The 12,056-nt window shown below is 35.0% G+C and overlaps 1 protein-coding gene across 1 annotated transcript in view; it reads right to left on the bottom strand.

The window, feature by feature from the left end:
• HCN1 (hyperpolarization activated cyclic nucleotide gated potassium channel 1) overlaps positions 1-12,056 on the bottom strand; it is a 378,126-nt gene that overhangs the window by 99,003 nt on the left and 267,067 nt on the right. The window lies entirely within an intron of this gene.

Below are 12,056 nucleotides of genomic sequence, written 5' to 3'. Positions count from 1 at the left end.
ACATCACTGACTTTGAATTGCGAGAACAAGTTAGGCTCTTCCCATCTCAGCAGCTTTGTACTTTCTCTTTTCTCTGATAATAAAACATCTTCCTTGAGATGTTTTTGCATTCTGGTCTCAGCATAAGTGACACTTCACCAGGAAGGGCTTTTCCAACTAACCCTTCTAGTAGAATAGAGTAAATCTCTTCCCTCCACATGTTATTTTCTCTCCAATTACTTTGTTTTATCTTGTTTAAGGGACTTATCACCATCTGCAATCATCTTATATCCTTGTTTTCATGTTTACTACCTGTGTACACTGTAAGCTACATGAAGACAGAGACTTGTCATGTTTAATGTGGTACTCTCAGTACCTAGAGAAAAGCCTGACAAATAGAAAGTGCTGGATTTGATGACTGAATGAATTAAAATATGAATTAACTGGATAACTCTCATTATTCTCTAAGTTCTACATTTTTTTCTTCATAACATCATATTACACTATACTTATACACACACAGATATGCCTGTTTGCTTCTTTTAAATTTTTGATGCACTTATTAGTTAATTTTTGGTCTGTCTTCTCATTAGCCTGTATTCTTTTTTTACTGCATTTTAGGTTTTGGGGTACACGTGAAGAACATGCAAGATCGTTGCATAGGTACACACATGGCAGTGTGATTTGCTGCCTTCCTTCCCATCACCTATATCTGGCATTTCTCCCCATGCTATCTCTCCCCAACTCCACACCCACCACTGTCCCTCCCCTATTTCCCCCCGACAGACCCCAGTGTGTGATGCTCCCCTCCCCGTGTCTATGTGTTCTCATTGTTCAACACCCACCTATGAGTGAGAACATGCGGTGTTTGATTTTCGGTTCTTGTGTCAGTTTGCTGAGAATGATGGTTTCCAGGTTCATCCATGTCCCTACAAAGGACATGAACTCATCGTTTTTGATAGCTGTATAATTAGCCTGTATTCTATATGAAGACAGTGATCATATCGGCATTATCCACATTTCAAATTTTGGAAATACTTTAGTGTCTGAAATGTTACTAGCACTCAATAACACTTGATGAATTAATAAATCTAACTACTCAAACAAGAAGAATCAACAGGTATACCTTAGAAAGTTCATTTCCCTGACCGGGCGTGGTGTCTCACGCCTGTAATCCCAGCACTTTGGGAGGCCAAGGCAGGTGGATCACAAGGTCAAATATCGAGAAAATCGTGGCCAACATGGTGAAACCCAGTCTCTACTAAAAAATTACGAAAATTAGCTGGATGTGGTGGTGCGCGCCTGTACTCCCAGCTACTCGGGAGGCTGAGGCAGGAGAATTGCTTGAACCCAGGAGGTGGAGACTGCAATGAGCCAAGATTGTTCCTCTGCACTCCAGCCTGGCACCTGGCAACACAGCAAGGCTCTGACTCAAAAAAAAAAAAAAGTTCATTTCCCTTCCTGAATTTTATTTCAGATGAAATAATAATGAAGTTATAAAATTGTGAAATGATGAATATACCCAATACTTCACTGATTCACTTAGGCAATTTTTATGATTAAATGTGAGACTATTGTAATGCTAGGAAAGGAAAAATGGAAAAATGTAACTACTATAGACGAGTGAAAACTCTGAATCTTGTTTATCTTATCTCTAAAATGTGAATTAATTGAGATTAAAATGATCTCTATATAGGAGTTTTGTCATAACACTTGTTTGTAAAGTGTTATCAAGTAAAAATAATTACTTACTACTAGAGATGAAGAATATGAGTCTCTAAAAGATTATAAAATTTGTTGTGGTCATGCACTTATGAAGACACAGAGCTGGAATTCACATTCTTCAGTGTGATGCTATAGTGTACACATTTCCTACTATACCAATTGATTAAAGTGCATTTTAAAAATACAATGTGCAGATATTCAGAATTGTGGTAATTTGTTATAGATTACTAGTCATACATTTTGCATGTTTTATTGCTATTACCTCCTCTTTTAAATTAGTGTAACTTTTAAACTAAGGCTCCTGAAAATAAATGATTATAATTTTAAAACATGGGTACATAATTTCAAAATCTACATCTAGGTTTAAATTCCATGAGGAGGCTGGGTGTGGTGGCTCATGCCTGTAATCCCAGAACTTTGGGGGGCCAAGGCTAGTGGTTCACCTGAGGTCAAGAGTTCGAGACAAGCCTGGCCAACATGGTAAAACCCCATCTGTACTAAAACTACAAAATTAGGCTGGCGTGGTGGCACATGCCTGTAGTAGGTACTCAGGAGGCTGAGGCAGGAGAGTCACTTGAACTCAGGAGATCGAGGTTGCAGTGAGCTGAGATCATGCCACTTATACTCCAGCCTGGGGGACAGAGAAAGACTCTGCCTCCAAAAAGAAAAAAAAAATTCCATGAGGAAATACAAAAACTATTAACTTTCATTAATCAAAAATAACTTGGGTTATTTCCAGATAACATTCAATGTTTATTTTTTCCACAATATCTTAATTGTAAAACATAAAAGGATCACAGATTCTCTTGCCTTGTTTGTAAACCAAGTTAGTATTTCCATATCATCTGCTCCACAAAAAACAAAATAAAACAAAAAAAACTTATACAACATCTGAGAAACAAGTAAGAAGTTGCTACCAAAACTCTTGAAATTGATTATATTTAGTTATATTCTAAAACAGTGCAATGTTCTGTGTCCTAGAAAAAGCTTTATAACCCGTTGATACCACAAATTCTCTATCTACTAAAGAGAGAAAATAACTAAGAGCTTGCTGGGGGAATGCTAATGATTAAAGCTTAACGGTCACCGTATACACTCATGTTTCCTTTACATCCCTGTGCAGTATTCGGTGTTTAGTAAAGCTGCCTGCAATGCCAAGTAAAAGGGTTGTGATAGATGAATGTAATAAGATTAATAACACCCACAGATATCTAAATGATGTCTACATTACATCAACTATAGTCACAGAAAATCTTTGGAATAATATGAAATCTATGGTATTTCATTTTGTTTCAAAGTTCATACTATTTGAAATTAATAAAACTCATGAAAATCAATTTTCTAGACTATAACTTCACTGTATGGGCAAAAGCACATAAACGGCACTGCAGAACATAACTTTTTAAGTGAAGATTTATTTATATTTGGACATATTGCTCAGTTAACATTCTTGTTTACTAAACACAAGTGATCAACCAGGGAAGAATTTAATTAATCTATTCATCAAATGTTTGATATTTCTCAAATAAACTTGTTTGTACAGATGGAAAAAAATCTTAGAACAATAAATCTATCTCCCAGTGAGGTCTTCTTTGGATGTTATGGTCTATTTTTGGAGGTTGGAAGAAAATGCAAAGGCTGATCTGCAAAGTACCTCTGAGAATTTTAAATTCATGATTTATCTATAGATTTCTCCAAAGCACATTTGGTGGGGAAATAAGAATACTACTTGGTATCTCTGTGACTCTGCTAGTTAGATGTATAAATGTGGAATACAATTTAATCTCTTTAGATCTGTGTTTTCTTATCTCTACAATGTGAATTAATTGACATTAAAATCATGAGGACCCTAGACAGAAAAATCTTCCATTTTTCCATAATTGGAGACTTCAAAAAAATTAACCAGAAAGCTTTTAAAGTAAGAAAGTATTTGTGTCAATATTGTCTACATAGCATTAATTATCTGGATGGTAATTTATCAATTTAGAATGTTAATATGCACTAACAGTGATTAGTCCTATGCACATTCATACTCAGAATATTGACTGTTTTCTTTGTTCTGATTCTTCAGATGTTGTGGGAATTTATCTTCCAGTTAATATCTAAAATTGGGTTGAAAATGGGAGTATTTTACAATATTTTTATAAAATACAGGGACCTAGTATCCCTTATGCTAGATTTTTTATAATGCTCATAAGAGAGATTACCATGGTAACTGCATAAAGAGCACTTATTAATTTTTGGAAGTTGAAAAGGTAGTAATTTGATTTTTTATTAAAAAAGGAAATTGATTTGTAAATTTAATTTCTTAAATTTGTGTTTTCATATAACTTCCTGGGGCTTGCCAGAGTTGAAGGCTATGAAGAAGGCAGGAAGAATGAGTCAGGAAAGAAAAGCAATTAAGACTTTTAATCTTTCACCCATTAAAGACATTTTAACATATTTCAGTTAATCAAATCTATTGTAAATTGCCTGAAAATCTATTGTAAAGTTTCCTGATACTTTAAACAATGTTTACCATATTTACAAGGCATGCTTCAGTGATTAATAAAATTCCCATTTGTTTTTAAATACTTTAAAAACTGGGTGAAAAATTAAAGGAATTAAATAGTGAATGCAATTAAATATAAGTTTGAGTGAATTGTCAAATAATATTCCACGATTACCATACTCTACTTGAGTGCCATGTAGCTGTTTGGGAATAATCACCTTCTTGACTGCACACAGCCATTGTGTGACTCAGAGCCTCATGCCCTCTTATAGCACATGAGACCCAATCCTCTGGGTTCTTCAGGACCATCTAACCTTTACAATTCTCCTGCCAGATACCACTAAAACAGAAAACTCTCATTGTAGTAAAAATACATTTTATAAATTGACAACATTTTGGTGGAGCTGAAAAGGAGTCTTTCAACCATAGCCTGATCTAAATCAATTGACAGCTATATGGTATAGTCCTTCATTGCATTGTGCCACAGCAGTGGGGACATTTCAGTTGCTAAATATCCATTTTTCTGTTTCTCCTTCTTGCTTGTTTTCTTTCTTTTTTTTTTTTTTTCTTGAGACAGGGCCTTGCTCTGTCTCCCATGTTGGAGTTCAGTGGTGTGATCAGAGCTCACTGCAGCCTCGACCTCCCTAGCTCGTGATCCTACCACCTCAGCCTCCTGAGTAGCTGGGAATATAGGTGCAAGGCATCATGTTTATTTATTTATTTATTTTTTTTTTTTTTTACTTTTTCCAGAGTCAAGGTCTCCCTATATTGCCCAGGCTAGTCGTGAATTCCCTGGTTCAAGTAACCCTCCTTCCTTGAACTCCCAAAGTATACGGATTACAGGCATGAGCCACAGCTCCCAGTCAACCTTTTTTCCTTTTTCTTTTCCTCCTCTGTCCTTTCTGTGCATCTACTTTTAGCAGCTCTGTATCTACTTCTACTGTGTTGCTTTTCTACGAAGTTCAGAGGTGGAGCTTAGTTCAGGGGCTCATTATTACTAGCAATCTGAGCTCCGAATATGCAAGTTATTTCTGTAAATAACTAAAATACTATTCAGTGCTCTAATCAGCTCATCACTTGGAAATAAAATTTAAAAATCATCATGTATTAAAATAAAATTCAGTATTTTATGTTTTCATTGGAGGAAAAACTTGAGTATATTTGTATCATTTAATAGAAATCTTGAATCCTCTCTAAATATCACTTAATAAAACTCTAATGCTAAAATTTATGATCATTATTATATATGCCAATCTAAGTATTTAAACAGAGGCTTTTCCCAGATTGCTAAAGTTAACGTTAAAATTTTAGTTCATTAATTCTAATAATAACTTCAGTAAGTAGAAGACAGCAAGAAATCTTTTAAAATGAATATACTATTCTAAGATAATTTCACTTGGCAAAGCTTAAGAAATTAATATGAACTATAATAACTTATACGATAATCCGAATATATATTTATATCCTTTAAGTAAAATACTGGTATAGTCAGAAAAAAAGTTGAAAATACTTTGCCCCAAAAATGGTTTATAGTTGTCTTACATATCAAAAGTTTTAAATTTCTATTTTAAGTTCAGAGTATCAATATATTTAGTTCAAAATGCATAAGTTCTTATTTCATACATTTTTCAGAGAGAAAAACTTTGACTTTGTAAAGTGAACTATAATATCTTACTCATATTATTGTTCATACTATTTATGATACAAATAATACAATTTTGTTTTATGCAAATTTCTTTTTCTTAAGAATAGCAGAGAAAAATTCATGTTAGTGCTTCCCCATAAATGATCAGATTACAATTGAAAATCCAGGGGAAAAATTATTGGTAAATAAATTTTTTATATACTGATTTTTTAATAACAGTGATATCTTTGTTAATAAAGAGGATATATTTAACTAATTTTACTTAGGGGCACTTCATTACTCCTGGAAAATATGACAGTGTATAAGAATGCATTCTAGATAATGCATTCCAGTGTTTCTAACAGAGAGCTTAAGAGAAGATAGAAATTTTGCCCTATATTTTATCCTTTTGCTACCTCTTACTCTATATATTGCCACAGTCTCTGTCATCTATCTTCTTAAAGCATCAGGTCCTACAGAGTAGTCCTTTCTTATTAGTTGGGGATATGTTCCAAGACCCCCAGGGGATGCCTAAAACTGCTGATAGCACCAAACTCTATCTATCTATATATATGTATATGTGTATATATATATGCGTATATACATACATGTACGTGTGTGTGCGCATGTGTGTGTATATATATATATATATATAATGTTTTTTTCTTATGCATACATTGCTATGATAAAGTTTGTGTTCTAAATTAGGCACAGTAAGAGATTAACAGTAACTAATAATAAAATAGAACAATTATAACAATATACTGTGATACAAGCTATGTGAATGTTTATTCCTGCAACTTTCAATTTGATATTTTTGGACCATTATTTACCTCAGGTAACCAAAAATTAAAAACATGGATAAGGGGAGGGCTACCGTGACTCAAAGTCTTAGTCGTTCTCCATTGCTTACCAAACGAAATACAAATGACTTTGGGTCTTATGTCTACCATTGCTTTTCAAGTACTCCATTGCCCATTCAAAATGTATAAACTTACTAAGAAATCCCAAGCATTTTCCTACCTCTTCATCTTTGTCCTTGTATCTGTGGCAGAGGCCACTAGTTTCCCACCTAAATCTCGTCTCTGCTTCCTCCTTATGTATAGAGTTATTGGGTGGTCAATGTTCTGCTTAGCTAGAAAAAAAGTTTTCAGCCTGCTTGAGTAGCAATATACCAATAATTAAGTTCTCATCAATGAACTATGAGAAGAAATATGCCTGTTTCTCTGTGTTCTCTTCTTCTTGTCATGAGGTAGGAGACAAACACGCAGACAAGAACAAATACCCTAGGGCGGTGGTGGTCTCTGGACCTGCAGCAGCAGCAGCATCTGAGTTTTTTTTTTTTTTTTTTTTTTTTTAAGATGGGGTTTCACCATGTTGGTCAGGCTGGTCTTGAACTCCTGACCTCAGGTGATCCACCCTCCTTGGCCTCCAAAGTGATTGGATTACAGGTGTGAGCCACCACACCCGGCCGCATCTGAGATCTTGTTGGAAACACAAATTCTCAAGCCCCACTGCAAATTTAATGAGCCAGAAACTCAGGAAATGTGGCCCATAAATCAGTGTTTTAACAAGCTTTTCAGGTGACTATGATGCACACTAAAATTTGGAAAACATTGTCCTAGGTGATAGTGGAGGGACAACTTGGACGAACCTATATTCACAAATGGCCATTTGGAGCAGTGCCACCCCACCTACCCCTCTCAGTTCACAAAGTTTATTTGTGAAATCATATAGTTCTTTAAGTTACTGAATTGTTGAGTCTCTGTCTTACAGAAGTTTAGCATTTGTCTTAAGTAGTATTTTTCAATATGAAATGCCTATTTAATATGCCCATCCTGGGCCGGGCGTGGTGGCTCAAGCCTGTAATCCCAGCACTTTGGGAGGCCGAGGCGGGTGGATCACGAGGTCAGGAGATCGAGACCATCCTGGTCAACATGGTGAAACCCCATCTCTACTAAAACTACAAAAAATTAGCTGGGCATGGTAGCGCGTGCCTGTAATCCCAGCTACTCAGGAGGCTGAGGCAGGAGAATTGCCTGAACCCAGGAGGCGGAGGTTGCGGTGAGCTGAGATTGCGCCGTTGCACTCCAGCCGGGGTAACAAGAGTGAAAGTCTGTCTCACAAAAAAAAAAAAAAAAAAAAAAAAAAAAAGATATTCCCATCCTGTTTATTATGTCCACCTGTTAAAATGGATATCTCACCTAGGTTTGGAAATTTTGCACTGGAAAATTGTGTAATGCCAAAGAACGTCAGGCCATTTTTGCCTTCCTTAATTTATTATACACACTGTTGATTGATGTTTTTAAAAAATGGCAAATCTAATCTCATCATTCCTTCATTTAAAATTGCTACTAGATTCTCGTGATATTTAGGCTAAAAGACATCATGGCTACCAGGCCTACAAGGTGTCACCTAATCTGATCCCCATCAGCCTCTCCAGTCTTATCTAGTCATTTCACTTTTCTCTCTGCTATAGTTACACTTTCTATCTTTCTGTTCATGAACTGTGGTAGGCTTCTTCATACCTCAGCTTTTTCTCATGAAATTCACTTTCATGTCTTACTTCCTCATTCTTTAGGTCTCTTCTCAAATATAATATGATTTCTTCTTCTCTCCCCTCCCTTCACCCTATTGTATTCCATATGAATCAAGTGAAAAATCTTACAATCTACCTTGTCTTTACATTTCCACTCATAGCATTAATTTTTTAAAAAATTAATGTAGTGCTTTCTATGAATCTTTTTACTGGGTGTTATGTCCTCCTTACTCACCCACCGTATTATAAGAAGCTTGATGAGGGGAGGTACCATGTCTACTTGCTCACTATATGCCCAGCATCTGTTACTAGACCTGACACGTGATAAACATGCTACAGGAATGCATGGAGCAGAGGGAAAAAATAGATTATTTGAAACTCAGATAACACGACAACTTATCACTGAATACTGTTTGGATCCTACTTGTTATAAAAATGTTGTTTCCTAAAGTTTTGTTTATCAGAGTTATCCCTACCTACTTAATGGACTTAAATTCCTGCTTAATATGTTTGTATTAATGATTCAGTCAGGAACCATTTTGATCACAGAGTCTTAGATTCTAGGTTAGGAATACACCATATCTCATGCACTGTTGTGATTCATTTTTATAAAAAGCAGTTTTAATTCCAACATATCATTGCTAAGTTTTTCAAAGGATATCCCTTTCATAATGTACAATCTCATCATTCCAGTATTCAAACTATTTTTAGGCCATGATATAGGCTATTTCATACTTTCCCCAGCAAGGTAGCTTTTGTTTCATTCAAATTAGACTATTCAATATGTCTCATACAACTCCATTTCAGGGCCCTTGCAAATGTTCCTGTCTGCCAGAAATTCTCTCAGAATTTGGGCATTTTTCTAAGATATTTCTCTCATGGTGACTACTTCTGCCTGCTGATTACCTCTGCTTCTTCAAGGTCCATTTCCAGTAAATTCTAGTAAAGTGGCTAACTAAACACGAGTTACATGCAGGGTGATTCTTGTCAATGTGGGTTCTTATCAGATTAGTGGCTCCCTGGTCACCAGGTTTCCCTGTCAAAGTGCTTCACAGTTTGTTTATATCTTATGACACAGAAGGAATACAAATACAGTAAGAATACTTAAAAGAGAGCTTTAGGGAGTAAACTCGAGAATTCAAAAAGTTCTAAAATGCTAAATGCATAAGTCAATTAATTAAATGGAAAAAGCAACTCTAGAGTTATAAGAAGTTAACATATGTGCTGTAAATAATAATAAATGTAAACATCAAAGAATTAAATGAATGTTTAGTAAGGACAAATCTTTAGCACTTTGCACAGTCCTGAAACTGTGAATACCTAGAATATACAAGTAGGACATTCCAGCATACAGCTTAGAGTACTGACATAGAAATGAACCCTGAGGGAAAAAGGATGCCATATCCCACAGTGGGCTACATCAAAATATAAAGTTTGAAAAATCATGGATATGTGAATTACAATTGGCAAATTTCTATTTTTTCTATTTAGTTAAATTAACAGCCTCAAACTCCCTCTCTTATAAAGACTTATTCCAGATTTTACAACAATACTTAGTTAATATAAAAATTATTTGTGCCAGATGAAAATGTAAAGCAAAATTGTTCTACCAGGAGCCTGTTCTGTCAGGAGCTCCAATGGCTACATTAAGTTATTGCAAGGTTGTCACACTGGTATATTCCTTCAGGAGAATCTCACAGAGGCTCCCTGTCCTAGGATCTCCCTTGCCTGAGAATGTTTGGCTGTACTACAATTTAGCATATCACAATATATTAAATTCAGTTCTCTGGAAGCAAAGTATATGCTGTAGCCTAATAAAATTTTTTTGACTAAGGTACTATGTGGGAGTTGTACCCATGGCATTCTTATTTGTAAAGGAAAGAGGAAAACATTTAAGAATTATGAAGCAAACCAAGTGAAACATTTCATTGAAAGCACTTGAATTTCAGAGCTAGCTCTTCCCCTTAAGAATAATCCTAATGTGCATTAGGGCATCAAAACATTTTTTATTTAACTACCCAGTCGATATGATTTTTCAAGGTCAAGATCATTATAACTTCAACGTCGCTCTGCTCTTCTGAAAGCAAATGCTACTGAATGCTACAAAATCAGCAAACCAAATAAGCGGCTCAACTAAGCTTCTTGATATAATGAACAGGGGCTGTAAAACAGGATATAACTTTTTTCTTTTTTAACTAAATAATAATATTATTTATAAATGACCATGGGCATTACTCCAAACTGTTCCTCTTTGCTCAGCCATTATTATAGTCATGCAGCATAAAAAAAGTGAAGACTTAGAATTACATGGCAACAACGACAAACTCTCCCATCTGTCTTTCTGAGACAGAAGGCTCCATCATCTCCTGAAGCAGAACACACACATGATTAGCCCAAGACTAAGAAATGGTTTCAAATATGATGAGAGGCACTTTGATAATATATCTCTTACTCCCAGGGAAATAAATATCAGAATCTAGAAGAGAAAGAAGATTGGATATTTCATTTCTAAAAAGTGACTTGTGTTCAAGCAAAATAAAAATAAGTAAATAAATGTAATCAAACAAACAAGCAAGCACTTACTGAAAAACCTGAGGCAATATGTTTGTATACACGTAAATAAACAACATAATAAAAGTTTCTTAAATATTATCTCATGCATACTTGAGTGACAGCATTCAGGAAATGTTAAATTATGAATTTCTATACCTATTTATATCTTAGGATAAAGGCTTAACACCTGTAAACATCCTTCATCCTCACTGTCTTACCTGAGTAAAGTTGTATCCTCAGGACCATAGTACTAAGGTTTCTATGTGTGGGGCTAAAATACACAACAGCAGAGACATGGATCTTTCCATATTGGTGCTTATATCTCTCTGGACAGAGAGAGAAAATACAGTAAACTATAGGATGGCGTGATCAGGGAAAATTCCCACAGCCTTCCAAAGAAAAGGGCACAGTATGTAAATAGTGAAAGAAGTAAAAGTATGTAAGGTGTGAAAAGGGAATTTTTATTAAAAGCAACACAAAATAAAAGAAAAGCAACAGTGTAAGAGAAACATCAGATATAACGTGATGTTGTCTTACCTTAAATCTCCATAAAATTAGCCCAAATACCTTTAAGTATATAATTCTCAGTTAAATTCACCATTGTGTAAAGTCTCTTCTTCCTTACTATGTTCTTTCTTCACTCTAATTCATTTGGAGACTATTTGAAAATGAACCTCAAAGCAATTTTTATGGTTTATCTTTTCATTACTTCAGTAATAAAATGCCAGCTTGCTCACTGTAATAGCTGTGGCAGTATAATTATATTCAAGGGAAATATCTATGTTCCTTTTCTTATATTGTGTGATTACAGTGTTGAAAAATTCTGTAAATAAAGCAGTAACTGAAAAATTCTTTGGCTGTTTTGAAAATAATTCTGAGGCTAAGCTGTTATCACTCACCAAGAGAAATACTCTAGAACCATTTTAACCATTACTTTCAGAAATGCTTTTTGGCAAGGCATGACTGTGTCAGGATCAACAGAGCCCCCACATGACACATTGTTCCATTAGTTTAAAATATTCTTATTTATCTGTCAGAAGGCTACTGATGTTTGGTCAAGAATAGTAGTAGTGTCCAAATACCCTACGTGTAGCCCTAGCCAAAGAAATTCTTCCTGTGGGAAAAAAAATCCAACGAATAAATCA

The sequence above is a fragment of the Sapajus apella genome, unplaced genomic scaffold, assembly GCF_009761245.1.
Source record: "Sapajus apella isolate SASKATOON/1434 unplaced genomic scaffold, GSC_monkey_1.0 scaffold1, whole genome shotgun sequence".
Classification (NCBI taxonomy): Eukaryota; Metazoa; Chordata; class Mammalia; order Primates; family Cebidae; genus Sapajus; species Sapajus apella.
The sequence above is the reverse complement of the archived record's forward strand: the minus strand, read 5'-3'. Positions and strand labels throughout refer to the sequence as shown.